At 55.0% G+C, this 20523-nt stretch overlaps 4 non-coding genes across 4 annotated transcripts; 2 read left to right on the top strand and 2 right to left on the bottom strand.

Annotated features, from left to right (window-relative positions):
• Nucleotides 1-6176: 6176 nt before the first annotated feature.
• Nucleotides 6177-6249, top strand: TRNAV-AAC (transfer RNA valine (anticodon AAC)). Its single transcript has one exon. It is a non-coding gene; the product is annotated as a tRNA-Val (tRNA).
• A 545-nt stretch (nucleotides 6250-6794) lies between these two features.
• Nucleotides 6795-6875, bottom strand: TRNAP-AGG (transfer RNA proline (anticodon AGG)). The gene has a single exon. It is a non-coding gene; the product is annotated as a tRNA-Pro (tRNA).
• Nucleotides 6876-9602: 2727 nt separating this feature from the next.
• On the top strand, nucleotides 9603-9676 carry TRNAI-AAU (transfer RNA isoleucine (anticodon AAU)). The gene has a single exon. It is a non-coding gene; the product is annotated as a tRNA-Ile (tRNA).
• A 4435-nt stretch (nucleotides 9677-14111) lies between these two features.
• On the bottom strand, nucleotides 14112-14193 carry TRNAL-CAA (transfer RNA leucine (anticodon CAA)). Its single transcript has one exon. It is a non-coding gene; the product is annotated as a tRNA-Leu (tRNA).
• Nucleotides 14194-20523: the final 6330 nt, after the last annotated feature.

Raw genomic sequence — 20523 nt, 5'->3', positions numbered from 1 at the left:
GTCCCAGGCTTGATCGTACAATCGGGAGGCACGGAGCCGCAGCTTCGAGCCAGGTGACCGGGTCCTGGTCCTACTGCCGTCCAGCGAATCGAAGCTGTTGGCTAGGTGGCAGGGACCCTACGAGGTGGTTCGAGCCGTAGGGCCGGTCACCTACGAAGTCCGCCAACCCGACCGCCGCAAGAAGACACAGCGGTACCACATTAACCTTTTAAAACCATGGCGGGACCGGGAGGGCTTCATGATAAATCCCTGCCCCCCGGAACCCGAACTGGGACCCCAGGTGCCTCATGGGGAGGAACCTGTACAACCGGCCCTTGGGGCAACGCTAACAGGGGAGCAGCGGAAACAGGCCCAGTGCCTCCTCCAGGCGTTCCGAGAGAACTTCACGGCCCTCCCAGAACACACCTCCCTGGTCTGCCACTTCATCTGCACGGAGCCAGGGAAGGTGGTTCGCGACGCCACACGTCCACTACCCTTTCGAATGCGTGAGGTAGTAGAGGAGGAGGTACGGGCGATGCTGGCTCTGGGAGTCATAGAGCCATCCCAAAGCGAGTGGCGCAGCCCCGTGGTGCTCGTCCCGAAGCCCGACGGCACCCAGCGGTTCTGCATCGATTTTAGGCGGGTGAACGCAGTCTCCAAATTCGATGCGTACCCGATGCCCCGTGTTGATGAGCTGCTGGGACGTCTGGGGGCCGCCCGCTACTTTAGTACCCTGGATCTCAGCAAGGGGTACTGGCAGATCCCCCTGACACCTTCCTCACGAGAGAAGACAGCCTTCGTGACCCCATCAGGCCTATATCAGTTCACCCGGATGCCTTTTGGTCTCCATGGTGCCCCGGCGACTTTTCAGCGGCTTATGGACCATCTCCTTCAGCCCCACCGGGACTATGCCGCGGCCTACCTTGATGACATCATTATATATAGTCGTCACTGGGAGGAACATCTAGACCGGGTGGCCGCGGTCCTTAGGTCTCTGAGGGCCGCGGGCCTAACAATGAACCCAAAGAAGTGCCGGATTGGTTGGCAGGAGACGACCTACCTTGGGTATACCATAGGAGGGGGCCGGGTAAAGCCCCTCGTGGGCAAGGTACAGGCCTTAGCGGCCTGCCCTCCCCCCAGTACCAAGCGACAGGTACGACAGTTCCTGGGACTGGCAGGATATTACCGACGCTTCATCCCTGAATTCGCCTCAGTTGCAGCCCCCCTGACGCAGCTGTTAACGAAAACCCAGCCACAAAGGGTGGTGTGGACTGCGGCTGCCGACAAGGCATTCCGGGCACTAAAACAATGCCTAATACGGGAACCAGTCCTCTACAGCCCCGACTTCACTCGTCCGTTCATCCTGCAGACGGATGCCTCCGGTGTAGGCCTGGGAGCTGTCCTGTCCCAGGAGGTGGACGGAGAGGACCACCCTGTAGTTTACATCAGCCGGAAGCTCTTCCCCAGGGAACAGCGCTACACCGTTATAGAAAAGGAGGCCCTGGCGGTGAAGTGGGCCTGTGACGCCCTTAGGTACTACCTGCTGGGTGCCCCCTTCACCCTAGTTACAGACCATGCACCCTTACAGTGGCTGGCGCGAATGAGGGATACGAATGCCCGGACTATGCGGTGGTACTTGGCACTGCAACCATACGCCTTTGACGTACGTCATCGGGCAGGTAAGGACCACATAAATGCAGACTTCCTGTCCCGCCTGGGGGAAATGGAAGAGCCCGCCCCCATGGCATGGGAGACGGACTTGAGGGGGGGGGAATGTAGCGGGTCAGTATGGCCTCCCGCAGACCCGGAGGCTGGGGAAGCTATGCAGAGGCCCTGGTGGGCGGGGCCGGAGTCAGGAGACCAGAGGCCCGCCCCTCAGGGGGCGGGGCCAAGGGCTAGAAGAGCCAAAGGAGGGACGCGGGAACCATTCAGTGCTGGGCCTCCGGGCAGGGAGGACGTGCCTGCACGAGCTCCCCGGGGCCAAAGGGAGAGGGCCTGCGGCTGCCCGGCCAGGCCAAAGGAGCAGGCCCCCAGAGGCTCCCCGCAACCCCGGGTCCGTATGCCCCAAGGAGACTACCCGCACTTCCCGGACCTACCAGGACCTTCCCGCCGGTGGAGACCCCCTGCCGTGGAAGAGGCCCCGGGGGCGGGCTGCCCCAGAGTCCCGGCGGATCCCTACAACACTCAGACCCAGGACCGCCCTGCGTCTCCTGTATTGCCGCCGCCTGACTACCCTAACGACGTGGTCATGGACGATTGGCCGGGGCCCCCACAGGTGGATGACCCAGAGGAGACCGACCTAGGAGGACCCCTCGACCAGATGGACTGGGACCTGCCGCCAACAGAGGGTGAGGTAGGAAGTGGCCCGGGGAACGACGCTCACGAACCAATGGCAGTTGTGTTGTGGTCTGGATCCCCACTGCCGGGGTTGCACATGAGCGACCCCCAGGGCCGGGTCGCAGTGGAGTGGGAGGGCCTGCGACCCCCTACCCCCCTCCCTGACAGGGCCAGCCCCCGCTGAGCCTGTCTGTAGACCCTTGTGGTGCTGCCCCGCCCCAAACTGAGGGCTGGGCTGGTGCTTAACTCTTGTGAATTGCTGCCCCGCCCTGGACTGAGGGCTGGGGCCTGTACGGGGGTAGCGGTGAGCCGCTGACTGCCCGAACTGAGTGCGGGCTGGTGCCCTAACCCCCCTCTTTTGTTGCCGCCCGCCCTAGACCAAGGGGCTGGGCGTCACGGGACGTGTTACAGTACCGCAGCTGGAAGCATCCTAATGCTAATGAAGCGCTGAATATTCAATTCAGCACTTCATCAGTAATCTTCAAAATGGCCATTTCAAAGTTGTGGCCAAGTGTGGCACAGCCCAAGTGGATGGGAGAGCCGTCCCCCACTCACATGAAACCAGCCTCCCTGAGTGAGGGCAGCTCTGTGAGTGGGAGAAGCCAGGTCAGTAGGGGGAAGCTGTGGTGTGCACCGGGAGAGAGAAAGTTTAATAAAACCCCATTTGTAAAACCCCTGAGGGTGGGGACAGAAAAGGGAACCTGGGGAAGGAGGGTTTGTTCAAAGGGGCCGGAAGATCAGTGGCAGAAGCAAGAGTGAAATGTGGGGGTAGGTCAGGGTTTCGGTGTTTGACTGTAGATCAAGTGGTCTTGTTTCAAGTCCAAGCCCCTCCTTTAAAAGGCAGCTACTTGTGTGACTACAGCTGTCTCACCTTTCCCTACACACTCTGGATTTCTACTGCGTGGGGCGGGGGTTAAAATGGAGACCAGCCCTCAATGTTTGCCAGAGCCATTGCATATATACCTAGCAAATCCCTCCCTCAGTTCAAATCTGGCTAAACAGGGCAACTGACTGTTGACACCGATATGAGGAATTTTGGGTCTCATTTCTCTAAAGATCAGAGGGGTAGCCGTGTTATTCTGGATCTGTAGAGCAACGAAGGGTCCTGTGGCACCTTATAGATGAACAGAAAAGTTTAGAGCATGAGCTTTCGTGAGTTAACTCACTTCTTCAGATGCTTGTCAAGCATCTGAAGAAGTGAGTTAACTCACGAAAGCTCATGCTCTAAACTTTTCTGTTTGTCTATAAGGTGCCACAGGACCCTTCGTTGCTCTACATTTCTCTAAAGAGGTTCTCATTCAGAGTCCATCAAATGTATCACATTCAGCAATGAAGCAGCTGCACATTTTGTAAATGTGTGTGGACAGAGGATGTCAATTTTGTAGGAATTCACAGCCAGGGCCATTATGTGCTTCCTCAGCTCAATATTCATACACAAGCACCAACATCCTTCCCCATATCTGTATTTCTGTTAATTCTCTGCAGGCTGGTTATTATAAAGCTGTTTCAAAACTCTGGGGGTTTCAGAGAGTCACTCTCCAGCCAGGTGGAGGGGGCAGCGAGAAGGTATGGGCTCAATCTCTCAGGGAGAAGAGGGGTAGAGATGGGGTAGGAAGGAGTGTCCTGAGAGGTGAAACAGCTGGAGGGTGGCATAGAGTGCAGGGTGCCAGCTCACAAAAAGTCTCAGCGCTGCCCAAAAGAGCTAAAATTTGCCAGTCGCATTGTGTAAGTGGCAGCACACAGGATTCTGAAATCTGAATTCAAATGTCTGTGAGACCTGCTGGAGCTGTGGTGGTTTGTCCTCAATCTCTCTCCCTCCACGGGCTGGGCTTTTTTGCACACAGGTGTATCCGAGTTAGAGCTCCTCATCCTGCTAAATGAGTGAGGCCCACTGGAGCTCGGCCTCTGGTTGGGCTGACTCACCCACATGCCTGTAACAGGTTGGGGCTCTAGAACTCATCAGTCTGTGTTGAGATGTCTGAGGTTGTGTTTCCCATAGCTTCTCCTTCGCCTGCATGATTGGTGGCGGTGCCTGTACCTGGAGCAGCCAGGCTATTTCCATTGCAGGCATGGCACTTAAAGGAAGGAGCATGAAGATCAGGCTAAAACATCAGGGAACTGAAGGTGAGAGAAAGAGTCCCTGAGTGGGACGTTTGAATGGAGACCTGCCCCAGGCCCAAGCTGTAGCTGCATCTATTGCTGTTAAGGGCAGAGAAACATTCATTCCCCCCCTGAGCAAGTCTCCTTTCCCAGATGGGCACTGCCCGGCCCACTGCTGGGAGGGAGCAGAGACCCTGAGGCAGCCTTGGGGACAGGCCCTTCCCTCAGAGGCAGCTGCCCATTTCACAGGCTGCCCCCTCCTTGCCAAGGCACCACACCCCTGGCTGAGTTTGGGGCCCTGCTGAGCCCCAGGGAGCAGCACACAATTCGGCTGCCTTTGCAGACAGGTTGGGCCCTGTCAGGGTAAATGAAATCATCTCACCCCTCCACTGGCAGCCTCCCCTTGGGGCTGGGGCTCAACAAAAGCAGTTCCAACCCTGAAGATGGGATTTGAACCCATTCATGCCAAATACAAGGGATTAGCAAACCATCACCTTCGCCACTCAGCTAAATAACCCCACCTGCATGGTGGGTTTTCATACCCACCAAAATCAGTCCTGCCAGGAACCTTCCTGCCACTTGCTGGCTGGCTGGGCACATCGGATGGGCTGGTTTGGCCCACCAATGCTACGCTCACTCCTGTCCCCTGCAGTGCGGCTTGCTGGGGTGAGCAGGGCCCCAGACACAACCAGGGTGCATTGCCACAGCCAGACATGGGGACAAGGTGGGGCAGCCCTGTCTCAGCTGCAGCCAGTGACATGGGCAGCTGCCTCTGAGGGAAGGGCCCATTCCCAAGGCTGGCTCAGGGGCTCTGGTCTCTCCCAGCTGCTGGGCTGGGCTGGGCTGGGCTGGGCTGGGCTGTGCAGCGCACAGCTGGGAAAGGTGTAGACACTTGCCCAGGGAGGATGAATGTCACATTCCCCTCTCTCTGACACTGGGGGCAAGAGATCAGCCTGCAGCACCAGCCACAGGGCCCAAAGCAGGTCTCCATGTGGATGAGTCACCCTGGGGCCCCTGCTCAGCGAGGCCCAGAGAAAGTCTCTTCAACGCACTGTTTTCTCCTGCTGCCTGGTTAGCTGCTGTTTACCTCAGACCTTGTCTCCACTTGGTGCAGCTTATTATGAATTCTGAGCCTATCCTCCAAAACAGTTGCAAACCCTCCCAGCTTGATCTCATCTGCAAACTCCACGTGTGCTTGGAGAACACAAGGCCAGGCACATCTGGGGGCATTGTAAAGTCTCCAGGCAAAGTTAAGCCATTCTGCTGGGCTGGGCTCATGCAGGTGAGTTGTGGCTCCCCTGTTTAACAATCGTAATGTCTGTTCAGCAACACCCACCAGGTGTTGCTCACCTCCCTTGTCTCTGGCTCTGTCCAGCTAACAGCTGCTGCCTCACAACCCACAGCTTAGTTCATTTCTTAACGTTTCCTGTGCATTGAGGATTGTCGTATGTCGAGATGAAAATGACTTTCAGCAGCTCCTGACTTTTTGCTGCTCTCTCTCTGGGCTGCTTTCTGTGCCAGATCCCCCTGACACACACAGCAGGGAGATGGGAGTTACTGGTTGCTCTTCCCAGCTCTAGTACGTCACACTCCCCTTGAAGCCCAAGGCATAATTCCTGGGTGCAGCTGCAACCCTCTGCTGGAGCAGCTGAGTGTGTGAGGGGCTCCCCCCATTTCTCGAAGGTTCTCCAGCCATGTGTGCCAGGGCAAGTGGTGCCTTGTGGATCGAATTGTGGGGATGGGAAAGGTCCTTGATAAGGGCTTCTGTAGTGTAGTGGTTATCACGTTTGCCTAACACGCAAAAGGTCCCTGGGTCAAAACCAGGCAGAAGCATCAAAGTTTCAATTACTGTGTTTCCCCCTTATGCTGGATGGCTCATCTCCTTGTGCCCAGGCCAAACACTCTAATAAGTCTGACTCTGGGGTGACATCAGCTGAGCATCCCCTTTGCTATTGGTGTAGGGTCCCTGCTGGGCTGCAACCAGAGGGAGGGAGCGAGCACCTGGTTTCCACCAACTCCACTGAGGGCATAGATCTGGCTTGTGGCAGGGAATGAGAAGATGGTCTGGGTGACTGGGAGTGACAGAGAAATGAAGGACTGTAGCTCAGAAGGGAGAACAGCCAAGTCATCCAGACAAAAGGGGGAGTCAGAAGCTGGACAGTTGTGGTGTCTACCAGCAAGAGGGGCTGCCACAGTGAACAGGAGGGGTGTAGTCAGTCAGTGGCAGGACCATATCTTGACAGAGCTGATGCTTGAGCAGAGCCATCCAGTAGCAAGTGCCTGTTCCATTGCACTGAGCAAATGAAGAGAGGAAAATCACATAAGAGGACATGAGCCACTGACCTGTTGGGATCAGCTATTGGACAATGGTTGAACAAGGGCTTGTCTGGGATTTGAACCCAGGACCTCTCCCACCCTAAGGGAGAATCATACCCCTAGACCAACTAGACCAACAAGCCCTAGTTCAAGAAGGATGCACTGGGCTTTCCGCAGAATCAGGTTTCAATAAACCCCCAGTGCTCTGATCAACACTACACCTAACTTCACCTTTCCAAGGTCATTTCCAAGCTCCCCTCACAGCTTTGAAGCAAGAAACCAACTACACACTCAGGACAGATTACAAACCACATTCTGTGTCAGAAAAATGTCGGCAACACCAAGTCAGAGAGAGCAACAAACACAATCTTTGGGGGGAGCATCAGGGAGTTCAACTCAAGACTTCCTGCTCCCTGAGCAACACTTGGCCTTGCGAAACAAACCCGGCTTCTGAGAAAAAGCAAACGTCACTTCTCACAGTTTTAGACAAAAGTAAACCAAACAGCCCCACACACCAGCTGCACCTGACTTCACCTTGCCAAGGACTTCCCCACACTCCCTCCTGGTTGGAGTGAGATTCACGAGCTCAGGGGGCTGGTGCGTCTGGGCTCAGTCCTCACCACTCTTTACCTGCCTGGTCCATGTGACTCCACCCAGAACAAGCTCAGCTTGCTCCCATGCATTACAAGATCCAAACACCATCAAAGCTGGGCAGGCCCAGGAGTTGGGGCTGGCAGGGAGTCAGGTGTGTGCAGATAGCAGAGCTTCATCTGGTATTTCGAAGGAGGAAGCAGAAAGAGCAGTGAGACGACTAAAGAAAAACAAAAGCCCTGGAAATGATAAGCTCATGGAAGAGATGATCAAATACAGCAGAGAAAGTATGATTCAGTATGACTCAGGAAACACACCAACTCTGTAGCGTCGCAAGGAAAGAAGGAAAGGCCACTAAGGAATGGACAAGGTCCGTGCTAGTGACAGTACAGAAGATAGGAAGTGCACAGAAGGATTGCACTAATGAGTCATCTGGGCAAGGTGCTGATGATGATACTGGTGGAGAGACTGAGGTCACTGCTCAAAGAACATCTAGCAGACGAGCAAGCAGGATTTGGGAAAGATAGAAGTACCATACAGCATAGATAGGCACAGAGATTAATAGCGGAGAAAGTTTGCTGACCAGCAATGCGTGTAAGGCAATACGGAGAACTGAGAATGGTTAAAAGAAAACACACAGCCAGGCACTGTGGCATGAGGAGATCATGAACCCCCATCTCTGAAAGGAAAGGGAAGGTCACAGTTCGTTCCATGCATGTTCCAGCTTCCCTCCCCTCCCTTGGCTCTGCTGCATGTCCCACAGTTCTTCTGGTGGTGGCCACACGCCTTTGGGCTCGAGGACCCATCTTCCTATTATCAGCCCTCTTACCAAAGCAATAATCTAACTGTGACAGTGAAGAAAACTACCAATTAGCTCTTTCCCTCATACAGGAATGTGTTCGTCTTTAAGGTGGTACAGAACTGCTCGTTTTGTGATGCTCCAACGAGCTCGGCCACCCCCTGAGACCTCCCCCAGTCTGACCTGGGGAAAATAATTAGCTTTGGTTTGGCATTATGAGGAGGAGATTAAATGTTGGAATCTTGTCGCAAAGAATTTTGTCCCCAAATGTATCTGTAACCAACCAGGCTCGGGTTCCCCAGAAACGAGGCTGCACCCAGAAGGCGAGGGCTATATTTGGTTTATTGAAAGCGCGTGACACCCGCGGCGGGAGCCCCGGAGATGCCGCAGTCACCAGTGGGGGAAAACCCGACGCGTCGGAGCTTCGCTCGGGGACAGGCTCTGTAACAGGCCTCCTAACTCTAGCTGATAAGGCTGAACTCATTAACATAAGATTGCCTAAAATTGCCGATGCATTCCTGATCACTACCTCTTGTGGCCGACTGCCGGCGTAGCCTTGAAGTCTTGGCAAGCGAGCCTTGTTTTGGGCAGGATGAGTTGTTTTGCAGCGTGTAGCCTTGAAGTATTGGCTGCATGCATCTGTTTAGGATTCCTCGAAGGGTTCACAGAGGGGTCGGACTGCTCTTATGAGACCGTTACAAACTCTTCTCGCACCCCACAGCACCAATAATGTGACAATACTGAGCGGCCTCGTGAGGAATTAAAAAATAAAATAAATAAAAATTAAAGACTAAAAAGGATGGAGCGTTTCCTTCTGTAAGATCCCCGTGGGCTGCGCGTCTGAATGTGTATTGTGGAGTCTGGAAGAGCTTCTTCTGGACTCCCAATCATGCGCCCATGTGCTAATGAGGTACAGAACATTTCCATCCATGCCCCATTCGCATCTCCTGGACAGCTCATTATTACGCCACTTCTGGAAGCAGCGGCACGTGAAGACAGAGCCGCAGGATCCCCCCAGGCAGGGGCTGCACCCACGGGCTGTCTCTGTTCTGACACAGACCCCGACAGGGCCAAGGTTTCAGCTGGTGACTCCGCAGTGCAGAGGGAGGGGGAGGCCGGGTGCCCGGGGGGGACGGGTGCCAGGTGTGAGGGGGAACCCGGGCAGGGCTTGTGGCTGAGGGAGGAGGGGAAAAGGGCAGGGGGGGGGTTGGCAGGGTCTGAGGGGACAAGGGGATCAGGGCACTGGGGAGGGGTGGGAGAGACAGGATGTGAGGGACCCACTGCAGGGCCCAGGACAGCTGGCAAGGGGCAGCCGGGGCTGGGGGAACCCCCAGCTGGGCTCCGAGCAGTGGGGGGTGGGTGAGAGAGTCTGAAAGGGGAGGCCAGGCTGGTGGGGGAGGGGAGGAAATCTCAGTCCAGGGGCCTTGCAGCTGCCTGTTGCTCATTTCCAAAAAAGCCCCTTGTGAATCCCTTTGCAACTGGCCGGCTAGCTCAGCTGGTCAGAGCGTGGTGCTAATAACGCCAAGGTCGTGGGTTCAAGCCCCATGCTGGCCATGGGTGGGTCTTTTCTGCTTTTCTTCGACTGCTCTGGGCAGGAGGCCCAAAGAGCTGAAGGAACCGGGCTGAGAGGCTGGCAGGGAGCAAGTCAGAGTCACCACCCCAGGCTAAGGGGGGGGCTGCAGAGTGGGTCTGGGGTTGGTGAGGTTCCGCAGCTCTGCACCACACACCTCCTGCAGAAAGGAGCAGCAGGAGCCCTCTGCCAAGGGCACCAGCCCCCTGCAGCAGCTCCATTGGCTTTCTCTGCTCCCCATCTCCCCCCAAAGGACTTCTGGCCTCACAGGCTCCCTCCCTGGACACCTGCTACTGCAGCACCACAGGCCCAGGTAACTCACCAGTGGTGCCAGTCCCTGCCTGCCCTGCTCCTCTTCCTGCCTGAGTTCTGCTTCTTCACTCAGGTCCCCCAGCTGCTGCTCCGGTGGGCAGAGGGCTGGGGAAGGCACAGGAAGGGCCCTTGGGGGTGGGGTGCAGAAGCACAAGGAGCAGGCCCTGGAGGAAGTCCATGATGAGCAGCTTTGGCCATGGGAGCTCAGGAGAGGGGCCGAGAGGTACAGGTGACAGGATGGGTGGGTGGATCTCTGCAGAGGTGGGGTTGGCTGAGAGTCCTTGGGGAACGGGGAGAGGCCTGTGGGGAGGAGAGGAGAGAGCAGCAGGCTGCTGGGGGCAGAGCTCAGGGGAAGAGGCAGAGCTGGGATAGGAAGAGGTGAAATGGGAGGAGGAGCACAGGTGGCCTCAGAGGGAACAGGCCAAGCAAACCAGATCCCCTCCCACTCCTCGGGAGCTTCCAGCACTGGCACCAGCCTCCCCAGTGCAGCTGTCACAGGCCACAGTGGACATTCTGGCGCTTTACATGATGCTGACAGGCCCTGACCAGAGAGGTGCAGAGTTATTTCAGAAGAGTTTATTCCAGAATTATTCCTCCAAAATAATCTAGTTCACAATGACGCCTTCACGCTGCAAGGAAGCCCCAGAATAAACAAAACATGTTTCATCAGGGCAGGTCCATGCACAGCAGAGCCTGTCTGTGAATAGAGACCCTGGGGCCATGCTGGGGCTATCGCTGCACAGCAGCGTTGGTTTGGAAGACACTGTTCTTGAATAACTTACCCATCTCCACCTGGCTGTAAGGCAACATTTCTTTCAAGCCCCCGGAAAGATTAAAAGGGTTAATTTTTCTTTGACAATAAGCAGCCTGCAGAGAATGAAGAGAAATGCAGGGACTGGGGAGCTTGGTGGTGCGTGTGTATGAATATCGAGCTGAGGGAGGACGTAATGGCCTTCGCTGTGAATTCCCAGAGTAATTGACATCCTCTCAACACACACATTTACAAAGTGTGCAGAGACCTTTCCTGCTGGAAGTGACGTATTGGATAGACTCTGAACAAGCATCTCTTTATGGAAATGAGACCCAAAATCCCTCATGTCAGTGTCAAATGTCAGTTTCCCTGTGGAGCCAGATTTCAGCAGAGGGAGGGGTTTGCTAGGTTTGTCTGCATGGGCACTGACAAATGTTAAGGGTTCATTTCCATTTTCAGGATCCCCGTACTATAGAAATCCAGAGCATGTTGGTTAACGTGAGACAACTCTTGTCATACAAGTGGCTGCCTTTGAAAAGGGGAGCATGGATTAGAAAGAAGATCACTTCATCTGAAATCAAACACTCTGCCACTGGCCTACACCCACATTTCACTCTTGCTTGAATCACTCATCTTCAGGTCCCTGTCGGACAAACTCTTTTTCCCCAGGCTCCTTTTTCTGTCCCAGCCCAGAGTAGTTTTTCAAATGGGGGTTGATGAAACTTTCTCTCCCCAGGTGCACACCACAGCTTCCCCACTGACCTAGCTTCTCCCACTCAGAAAGCTACTGTCACTCAGGGGCCGTGTCTACACTAGCCCCAAACTTCGAAACGGGCATGCAAATGGCCACTTCGAAGTTTACTTATGAAGCACTGAAATGCATATTCAGCGCTTCATTAGCATGCGGGTGGCAGCGGCACTTCGAAATTGACGCGCCTCACCGCCACGCGGCTTGTCCTGATGGGGCTCCTTTTCGGAAGGGCCCCGCCTACTTCGAAGTCCCCTTATTCCCATCAGCGGAGTGATCTAAAGCAAATGAAAACAGAACATGGGGTTGAAGACACATGCTCCATGATTCATATTTCTGGTTGTTGCACACTTTCCTCAGGGCGGCGTTGGTGGTGTAGTGACTAGCACAGCTGCTTTCCGAGCAGTTGGTCTGGGTTCAATTCTCAGGTTTAGTTCTTTTCTTTCAATTTCTCTGTTGGAAGCGGAGAGAGGAGATGTCCTGCTCCTTGGTGAAATGGGAGGTGTCTTGGCTTTTTAAGCTGTGATGCTTGGTGTGAGCCAAGTTCTGTCAGCTAAAGGTTGTGGATAGCTTGTGTGCAACCCGCCCCACTGCCTTGTGGTTTATCCTGGGAAGGAGCAAGGCTGAGGGAGTAAACCCTGACAGAAAATCCCGAGGGGAGTCCTAAGGCGGTTCTGTGCCAACTTCTGGCATTGACCTGGCAGTTCCTGCAGCTGAGCTGGTACCAGACGTAGAGGTTATCCTCTCCTTTGGACGATATCAGTAAAGCCGAGAGGGGGACGCTGGCGTCTGGGCAGCCCAGCGTCCCAAAAATTGCCCAGGCTCGCGCCTGGAGAGGTTCTCCAGCATCTGCAGTAGCTTTGTTGATTTTCAAAAGGCATTTGACATGATAGAGCAGACAGTGACTTGGGCGCTGTTGGAGTCACAGGGAGGGAATAGCAGACTGATCGGTTGTTGATAGGTATCAACAACAATGCTCAGGCAGTGGTGAGAATGGTAAGTGGTAAGGCAGTGGTAAGCCAGCTCCTCAGCAGCTCTCTCACTGCTTCCACCTATGGGACTCAGTGTGGCAGTGGAGCTGGGGATGTGGCCTCAAGAGGTTTCTCGCCTTCGAATGAGAAGCAGAGAAAACCCCCAGTACTGCAAAGGGGCTATTAAATGAGCTCCCTCCAGCACAAGCATGAGCACCATTTGGAAGAGGGAAACTGCCCAACACACAAGCCTGATTTACCCCCCACCTTCTTTGGCAAGTCCAGAAAGGTAATGGCTCAGTGGGAGCAGCCAGGGCTCATGCCTGCCCAGCGACTGCTTCCCAGAGTCCAGTTGGAGCCAAACCATTGCTCAGAGCAGCCAAGGAGAAGGTTGCAGTCTGTGGGCAAAGGCCGCACAGAGTGAGTGTAGAGCAAGTATGACCACATAGGAACTCAGACCACCAATGGTCTCATCCGAAGTCCAACACTGCATCCAACTGGCCACACAGAAAAGCGGCGCCTGAGCCCTCCTTTCCGGCAGGCAGATGTTCTGCTTCTTATGCCGTTTTGCAATGAGCAGAGACCCTCTGAGCTCCCATCAGTAAGTGGTGAGGACGGAGTCTCAGCGTTAGAGGAACCTCCCAGAAATCAGCCTGTATCCCCCACTGGTACAAAGCCCTCCCATGGACCAAACCCAAAGGGGCCTTGCTGTTGTGTTCACCTCAGCTGCTCTGAGGGAGGCCACTGCTGTGGCCCAAACCTTCCTGCTCTCACACCCCACTGTGCCAGACCCTGAATGGCAAGTCTGACCTGGTATCGGAGTGGACAGGCTGTGTTAATAAAGGGGGGGGTCCTCCAAATCTGTGCTACCTTCCCCCACCAGCAGCCCCCAACCCTGGCACTGCACCAAGTGGGATGGAAAACTTTAGTCAGCTATGAACCTCCTTGTTACCCCAATATTTTCCACTGGGCCTGGCCTGCCCCTGCCTCAGCCACTCACTGGCCTGGCCACACCCCTCCCCATCCAGCAGCTTGAACTCCCATCTCCAGAGACGGCTGTGACCAGAAGACACCATCTTAGACAGTTCAGCCAACCACACCCCAGCTTTTACCCTGTTCACCCCACAACCCCCTCTGTCCACGTTGCACCTGCCTCTCCCTGCTGTCAGGCTCTCCCCTAGGGGTTCCTCTGCCCCACTTCAGGCTCCCCCCAGCCCTACACTGTCAGTGGGGCTATGAGGGCCATGGGCCAGGCCTTTGCCACTATTTCCTGCCTGAGCGGAGCAGGAGGTGGCCCCAGGGGAGAAGGTGGGGCAGGGACTGGTGGAGGCAGACACCAGCAGACACTGGGGGATGAAGCAGATGGGTGCGGGCAGAGACAGAGCAGAGCAGGACAGCATTGCAGAAGCAGAGCAGAGCTGGGCATGGGAGAGACGCCTACTTGTCTGGAGCTTTGCTCACAGCAGGTGGCAGCAGCCAGCTTGTGCTGGAGCAGCGACCACATCACAACTGTGGCATTTCTCCCCCGAAGCAGCCAGCCTTTGTGCAGCAGGTTTAGGGACCCAGCCGCTTGCATTTGCCACATGCACAGAGTGTGCCAGGCTGAATTGCCCTGGGTGGGGGTAAAACTCAGGCTTTGCTGTGAGCAGGATTTGAACCCACACAAGGAAACCCTATTGGATTTTGAGTCCAACACCTTAACCACTCAGTCATCACAGCTCTGAGCCCTTTTGTGTTTTGTTATCGTGGATACTGGACAATAATGAGACAATGTCATTGGCAACACAGAATTCAAACAGCAACCTGGCTCCCAGCATAGCAGGGATTTGGGGACCTCTGTGCTCAGCCAGGTGCAATGGCACAAGAGAGCACCTTGACCATCCCCCAGCCCTCTGGAGGGAACGGGAACAGCTCTGACCTGGAGGCTGGATTATAAGGGAAAGTCAGGACCATGGACAAAGCACATGGCTGGGATGCAGCACTCAGGATCCCTTCCCCAAATACACGTATCTACTCCTCATCGGACACTGTGTTCTGCTAAAGCTGCCCGGCTCCCTCCAGCATGGGCCAAGCTCAGGGACATGGGGTTAACCTGCCCTACAGATGTGAGGTCATCGGCTCCCTCCCACCAGTTGGCTCCCGCACTCAGTGTACCCCAGGGAGCGAGCCCTTGTGCCCTGGAGTGACCCAAAGCAGGGCAGGGCTGGGTGGGATTCTGTGTCTCTGGCTGTGTTCCCTGTAACATGCTGGAGTCACTTTCCATCAAAGCTTTAGTTTGCTCCCTACAAGCCATTTGGTCTGTTTCTCTTTGGGCCTCTCTGTCCATTGCAGCCAGTGCAGAGAGCACAGTCAACCTGGCCAAGGCTGTTTGCAGATGTTTTTGGTTCATTAATTACAAAACTGCTCCCTGTCTTGCTAGAGGGTTTTGCAGGTTCTCGCTTTCAGGAACTCATAGGAGCAGGGAATGCTCAGTCACAGACTAGCCACAGAAGCAGAAATCCCTGCCAGGATAGAAATGAGTTGCTGTGTTTGTTGCTGAGTTCAATGGGGGAACTTGTGTGATATCCAGAGCCCCACAGAATCTCACCTGGATTCTTCTTCCTCTCTCCTGAAATGCCATCACCTGGGTGGCACTTGTCATAACACGTGGGTGGGTTGAACTAGCTACAGGAGCGGGCAGAGGACTAAGTGCTGCATTTCAACAGCTCAGCTGGTAGAACAGAGGACAATAGGGAGTCTTCAGCCAGACGGCCCTGCTCAAAGGTTTCTCGCAGGGAAAGCTGTAAAGTCAGCCCCACCCCCAGGGGATTTGCACTGGGCTGGTAATAACCCAAAGGGGCTGTGCGGAGGGTCACAAGTGGGACTGAAGGGCAGAAGGAGACAGAAAGGGAAAATGTTCTGCTAGTTACACTGCAGCAAACGCTCACCCTGACGAGCTCCATCCGGGGCGGCACAGCCCATCCCCCCACGCCGTGAGAGACAGGAGATAACCCTGCCCCAGAGCTGGGCCCTCCTCACCCCACCCCTGGGGTGTGAAGAGGGAGAAAGGAGGGTGTGGGGAGCACAGAGTGAAAGTCAGGCTGAGGGAGCAAAGGGGGGCAGGACTCCAGGCTCTGCTGGTGGGACCCTGGCACTGGGGCAGGTGGGGTGAGAGGAGGGTAGATTGGTGGAGTCTGATCTGCACCCTGCAGAGGGGACAGGAAGCGAAAGGGGGTTTTTTGTTCCTCTCATCCTCACTGTCCTCTCGGCGGCAACTCCAGCTTCTCTCGGGCGCAATGTCTGTGCTGGGGAGCGGGAAGGGGTTGTTGTGGGCCGTCCATCAGAGTGGGTCGGCCCCCACAAAAGCTCATCACTTGATAAATTCGGTTGCTTGTCTTTAATGTGCTCCAGGACGGCTTTTTGGCTGACGACACAGACTAACACAGGTACCTCTCTGTCAGGACCCACAGCTCAAGCCAGGGGGGCACCAAGGCTTAACTGGCTAAAGCACCTGCCTTGTAAACAGGAGATCCTGGGTTCAACTCCCAGTGGTGCCTCATTAGATGTCTTGAATCATGTTTTCCTACATGTGTCTGGGGAGCTGAAGAGCCCTCCCTTGGCAATCCCAGTCATGGCTGGGGGAGGCAAAGGCTGATGGGAGAGGAGCATTGGGAAGAATCCAGGCACAGACAAGAGCTCAGGCAAACGCAGCTGAAACTGGTGTTGGGAAGGTGGCTCCTCTGGCTACAAGAACAGAGGCTGATCCTCCCAGCCCTGTGGCTCTCTGGCGCTGCCTGTGCACAGCTGCTGACGGCGCAATCTCAGCAGGGCAGGAGAGGGAGAGTTACTCTCCTCTCACATCCCTCTGTTTGTCACTGACAAAACCCAAACGAGTTAGGAGAAAAGTCCCAGAGAGGTGCTGTGGCTCCCCTGGCCATGGACCTCCCAGGTAAGGGGAGATTAGGAAAGCAGCACCCAGTGGTGCCTGGCCAAATCTTTCTGGCTGCCTCTCACCTGCTTTGCAGCACCTCTGGGCTGTGCTGGAGAGTTCAGAGAGCTGCAGGAGGCGGCTGCCGTCCTTCTGGAGGAAGAAGTAACAGACACTGACAGGTGGACGGCTGAGGTGGCTGCAGAGTGGAGCCACGTCTACACGTGCCAGCTACTTCGAAGTAGCGGCACTAACTTCGAAGTAGCGCCCGTCACGGCTACACGTGTTGGGCGCTAGTTCGATGTTAACATCGACGTTAGGCGGCGAGACGTCGAAGCCGCTAACCCCATGAGGGGATGGGAATAGCACCCTACTTCGACGTTCAACGTCAAAGTAGGGAGCGGGTAGTCATTGTGCATCCTGCAACATCAAAATTGCGGGGTCCTCCATGGCAGCCACCAGCTGAGGGATTGAGAGACGCTCTCTCTCCAGCCCCTGCGGGGCTCTATGGTCACCGTGTGCAGCAGCCCGTAGGCCAGGGCTTCTGGCTGCTGCTGCCGCAGCTGGGGATCCATGCTGCATTCACAGGGTCTGCAACCAGTTGTCGGCTCTGTGGATCTTGTGTTGTTTAGTGCAAGTGTGTCTGGGAGGGGCCCTTTAAGGGAGCGGCTTGCTGTTGAGTCCGCCCTGTGACCCTGTCTGCAGCTGTGCCTGGCACCCTTATTTCGATGTGTGCTACTTTGGCGTGTAGACGTTCCCTCGCTGCGCCTATTTCGATGTGGTGCTGCCCAACGTCGATGTTGCCAGCCCTGGAGGACATGTAGACGTTATTCATCGAAATAGCCTATTTCGATGTAGCGTTCACATGTAGACGTAGCCTGGGTGTGAGGAGCACGGGAGGAACCCCAAAGCCCTTTGTCTGTTACTAAGGCAGGGAGGTGATGCTCTTGATTCTTGTTATTCACCAGCAGGTCTATGCAGCCAGGGGCTCAGCATTAGGTCCTGGGCCACTGAGCACTGGGGAATCCCATTCACAGTGTGTATTGCCTCCTGGCCCTCTCCTGCCCCAGACCTGCCTCTGCAGAGACACCCCACACTAGTGAGCGACAGAGTTGGCCTGTGCTTGGAGTCTGCCCAGCACAGGCGCTGGGGGGCAGCAGGCTCAGCTGTGCTAGAAGTAGCATCGCACAATAGGCCTGGAACTCAACAAAGCTCAGCAGGATGGTGCCTATAAAGGCTCAGTGAGGATGGGATTCAAGCCCTGCAGAGCACAATGGATTAGCCGTCCATCCCCTTCACCACTCGGCACCTCACCCAACGTGCCTGGAACTTTTTCATATGTCCCAACTTCAGCCCTGCCAGGAACCTTTCTGCCACTCACTGGCTGGCCGGGGACACGGGATGGGCAAGTTTGGCCCAACAGGGCTGTGATCACTCATGTCCCCTGCAGAGCTGCTTCGTGGCGTGAGCAGGGGACTGTAGTGCCCTGCTCTGGGAGCAGCACAGCTCAGCCCATGTGTCCCTGCTGGGTGGGTACAGAGCAGGGCCATGGGCAGGGTCTGCAGCCTTTGTATCTGCTCCTGACACGCTCTGCTCCTTTCCAGCTGCTCCCTTAGCACAGCAGCTCCAGGTGGATTGGCCCCTTCTCTGCCAGGTCAGTCTGTGAGGGGCCGATGGGAGGCAGGTTCAGGAGCAGGCGTTGGCTGGGTCTGGCTGGGACTGAACATGTGGGATCAGGCAGGGGCACTTGCCTGGCACAGCTTCTGTTGGCTGAGGGGCAAAGATAGCTCTGTGATTCCCAGCCAGTGACATCAGTGAGGAAAAAGCCTTCAAGTACATGCCAGGAGAGAGTTTCTGTGCACGAGCAGCAATGCATCTGCTCGGCTCTCCTGCTGTACAACAGGGTCTGGTTCAACGTCTTCTGTCACAGGGGTGCTGGGCTAATCAGAGAGAGAGGTTACAGCAGAAAGAGGTGAGCCCCCAGAGGAAGCAGCTGCACTCACGCCTGGGACTTTCTATATCAGCTCTTCCAGATTGCGAATGAGACGTGCAAGATTTAAGTCTGCACCTCATTTGCGTTTCCTATTGGCCACATTTCCATGCTGCTTCCTAAAGGGCTGGGCAGTGGAGCCACAGCCTTCCTGTGTAGATGCTCAACAGGAGTCTTTGAAAGAGCTGCGGCTTTTTTGAAAAAAAAAATTCTCTCGTGCAGACGTAGCTGTGGGGAAAAAAGTAGAAAAGCAGAGCCAGGCTCCTGCCTAAACATTTGCAACAGCTTTTAACTCAGAAATGTGTGTGTGTGTAACAGACCACGCGAATTCTTTTAACAATTACAGAACATACAAATGTTTAAACTCCAGTTTTATTCTTTCTCCTCACACTTGCTTAAAAAAGTCATTCTCAGCACTATGAAATCTATATCAAAACTTTCGCATGAGAGCTAATCGCTGAGGCCATGGCTACACTTTCAAAATGGAAATGCTAATGAGGCTCTGTCGGGCCACACAGAGGAACCGGGAGCGCAGAGCTGTCACCAGCTCTGCCAACATCATGGAAATCATCAATATGTACTTCCAGGGCCATATCAACCACATCCTGTATACTGACAGGGCCCCCTCCAGGTGCCCCATGAAGGGTCAGCAACCAGGTACTACTGGGAATTGAATCCAGGATCCCCTGCTTACAAGAGGGGTTTTAAGCAGCTAAGCCATGGTGCCTCACTCTCTTCAACTCCTCCTTCTGCCCACACCTGACTCCCACCAGCCCCACCTGGGTCTGCTTCGCTCTGCTGGAGTTTTGAGCCTGTCAGACAGAGGAGCTGGGGAAGTTTAACTCCCAAGAGGGGGTGACTCTTTGCAGAGGTCTGTGCTCAAGAATTCGGTGGTGTCACTCAGGGGTGTAAAAAACTGTCCCCCACCTCCGGAAGAAAACAGACCTACTCCAGTGCTCAGATTGTCATGGCAACCCCAGGGCTTTTATGGTCCACATTGGTTGGGAAAGGCCTTGGCCAGTGAAGACCCAGAGGACAGGTGTCCTGGGACTGCTGTATTGGGGACACTGTGGCCAGCGCTGGAAGCTCCCTAGAAATGGGGAACTGGCGACATCTGAAAGATTAGGTCATCACAGCCCATGACGCAGGTTAACCTTTGTTTTAAACGGAAATGTTTAAGGCCAAGGAGGCCGGGGTCCAGCAGCTTTCGAACCCAAATGGGCTGTTTCTTTGCAGGGGCAAATGTAGGAAATGGAAGGGGGCACTGGAGAAGCTTCGCTCCTGGCCTGACACTGCCTTGGAAAAGAAGGAGCAAAGACCCCACTTCTGTTGGAGAACGTGGGCATTTATCCCAAAGCCTCTCGCATGCTTAGTGAGCGCTCCACCAATTCAGCAAATTCCCCTGTGCCTGAGCATAATTTCTGACTCACCCATCTTATTCCAGAGGCCAAAACATCCCTGTGGCCGCCCATGGCTACGGCAAAGGGTCGCAAAGGCCGTGTTTGCACAGCTGCGTTCTTCCTGAATAAGTGGTTCCAGAAGAGGTATTCCAGAGTTGTTGATTCCGATGTAGCGCAGCTGCACACAACGTGGAGTTTGAAATACTGCTCTGCTATTTGGACATTCAGCATCTACAATGGAGCCGGTTTTGAAGCTCCTGTTTCAAAATAGCTATTTGAACTAGCTCCAATCATTATCCCAGGAGATGCCCAGCCAAGACTCTGCTCTCTCTCTCTCTCTTGCTCTGCGTCCTTTCAGCTCCTGGCCTTAGGCAGGAAAAGTCTCTTCTTGTCCTCAGTTCTAGAGGGGAAAAATTGGTATCTCTGTCATCCTCAGAGAGCAGAAGAGGATTTTCCTCTCTTCAGTTCGATCCCCACATGCCCCGAGAGGGCAGAAAACAACCCTTCGCCAGCTCACTGTCCTCCTCAGCACTCTGTCGTGTTATGTCTTTCCACATCAGCTCCATTTGTGCCCTGGACCTATAAATGCTCTTCACATAGCCAGGAAAGGAGGAGCTCTGAATTTGAGCTATTCACTTACACAAGGACAAGGGTTTGAGCACTCTGCCACTTGAGCTAACTCCTCTGCCTGGGAGCCCCAAAGCAATTAGGAAGGCCAGGCTGGCAAACCCCACGATGGCAGCATCCGGGTT

This window comes from Carettochelys insculpta, chromosome 33, assembly GCF_033958435.1.
Source record: "Carettochelys insculpta isolate YL-2023 chromosome 33, ASM3395843v1, whole genome shotgun sequence".
Taxonomy (NCBI): domain Eukaryota; kingdom Metazoa; phylum Chordata; order Testudines; family Carettochelyidae; genus Carettochelys; species Carettochelys insculpta.
Note: the sequence above shows the minus strand (reverse complement) of the source record. Positions and strands in the feature narration are given on the sequence as shown.